This window comes from Silene latifolia, chromosome 10 (genome assembly GCF_048544455.1).
Source record: "Silene latifolia isolate original U9 population chromosome 10, ASM4854445v1, whole genome shotgun sequence".
Taxonomy (NCBI): Eukaryota; Viridiplantae; Streptophyta; class Magnoliopsida; order Caryophyllales; family Caryophyllaceae; genus Silene; species Silene latifolia.
Genome location: NC_133535.1, coordinates 117,509,359 through 117,511,577, shown reverse-complemented (window position 1 = coordinate 117,511,577; position 2,219 = coordinate 117,509,359). Strand labels below are relative to the sequence as shown.

Below are 2,219 nucleotides of genomic sequence, written 5' to 3'. Positions count from 1 at the left end.
TGAGCACCCAATTGAGTAACGGAGTCCACTTCATACTTTCCTCCTCTAGTAGCCTTGCGAGGCCTACTATATTGTGAATTATGGACCGCCATTTCCTCAATCTTGTTCCATGTTTGATTGTCATCAACTTCGGTGAACATTCCATTTGATCCCATATTGAGAATGTTCCTTGAATCTTCATATAAACCATTCCAAAATTGTTGCACTAAAAACCATTCGCTAAGTCCATGGTGAGGACATGAGCGACAAATACCTTTGAACCGCTCCCAAGCTTCATACAAAGATTCTTCATCCCTTTGCTTAAAACCCGTAATTTGAGCTCTTAGCATGTTAGTCTTTTCCGGTGGGTAGAATTTTTGTAGAAAGCTAGAGCTAGCTTCTTCCAAGAATCTATTCCAAGGGTGGCCTTATCAAGGCCCTTCAACCATTGCTTTGCGGTGCCGATTAACGAAAAAGGAAATAAGACCCATCTTATTTGGTCTTGAGTCACGCCCGTTTGAGAGATAGCTTCACAATAATCGCAAAAGGTTTCCATATGAGAATGAGGGTCCTCACTAGGCATTCCCCAGAATTGGCTCCTCTCAACTAGTTGGATGAAGGCGGACTTGGCAATAAAATTACCGGTGAGATGTTGCGGGGTAGGAGTACCATTTGGTAGATCCTCCTCGGTGGGTATAGAGTGTGACGAGAATTTAGGCATTGTAGGTGGATTTTGTGTGGTATTGTTTAATGGGTTTTCTTCTCCTTCTATTGCGAAAGGATTGACAAACTCACTAGTGGGTTGAACAACTTCACCAACACCTCCCAAATTCCTCCTAACAAGTCTCCTATTATTCGTCAAGGTTCTTTCGATTTCACGGTCAAAAGGTAACAAATCTCTTTGTAACCTTCTAGACATGCAAAATATCAAACAACTCGAAAACAATTAGAACAAACCTTGAGGAGTTTTACTTCCCAAGGTGAAAAAGACACAACTAAAAACAATAAAAGAAATCTTAAATCAATTAAACACCGTCCCCTAAGAACGGCGCCATTTTTGATCGAGGCCATTTCGTGTTCACAATTAAGCATATGTGGTCGTTGGTCAATGGTCGATACAAAACACAATTTATACTTCACAAACAACTCTACAATTAGTAAAGAGGCAAGTAAAGGTCGGATCCCAAGGGACGGGTATTGAAATGAGAATTCTATTGTAACTAGTAGTGTCTAGGGGTGTCACAAATTGGGTTGATGTAGAAGGTTACTAAACTTGAATATCAATGAAAATAAACAAGCAAGATGAATAAAAAGGGGTGTAAACAATTGATTAAAAGCACTAGGGTGTCATGGGTTCATAGGGGAATCATGGGATATGATCATACAACATGTTCTCAAATTATAAGCAAGCAATTATTGTTGTGATGGATTGAGTTGGGTTATATCTTACAATCCTAGGAAAGTTTGGGTCTCGGAGCCGAATCGATTAGATTGTACAACACCTACAAGTCGACTTAATCTTTCCTACTCAACACATGCATGGTCTAACAAGACTCGAGTTGGGTTATGTCTTACAAGTCAAGTTGAAAGGATAGAAGATGATAGTAAATGCAAGGATTCATAGGCTTAGCATTTCATCAAATATAACATGTGCATGTATTAAGATCAAAACAAGCAAGCAAATAAGATATGAAAGCATATTAATTTAAGCATGAATCATTCCCCATGTTGGTTTCCCCTAATCACCCATTAAACCCTAGCTAAGAGACTACTCACTCATTATCATATTGATCATGCTAGAAAGGTTGTCAATCATACTAACATAATGAAACATGATGAATAAATGAAATTAATTAACAATAATTAAAAAGGGATTAAGAGATTATACCTACTAATGATTCCAATAATAAAGCAAGAATAATAGAAGTACTTGAATCCTAGATTGAGAGGTTGTCAATCTCCCAATAATAACCCAAATAATCTTCAATTACCCAAAATAAAGGAAGAACAAGAGAGAGATTAAAGAACTAAAACTTGGATTAAAACTTGATTAATACTTGATTACAATATTAAAAAGAGATTTGATTGATATTAACTACACTAATTATTGATAAGAAGAACATGCTCCTCTAATTAGCCTAATGGGGTATTTATAGTGAAAATTAGGGAGGATGCATTAGGGTTAACTAAGGGCTAAACTAGTAATTACACTTTTTAAGTTGAGCAAGGAAAAGCGGTAT

The 2,219-nt window shown here is 37.0% G+C and overlaps 1 non-coding gene across 1 annotated transcript; it reads left to right on the top strand.

The window, feature by feature from the left end:
* Positions 1–222: 222 nt before the first annotated feature.
* On the top strand, positions 223–329 carry LOC141610029 (small nucleolar RNA R71). The gene has a single exon (XR_012527924.1). It is a non-coding gene; the product is annotated as a small nucleolar RNA R71 (small nucleolar RNA).
* Positions 330–2,219: the final 1,890 nt, after the last annotated feature.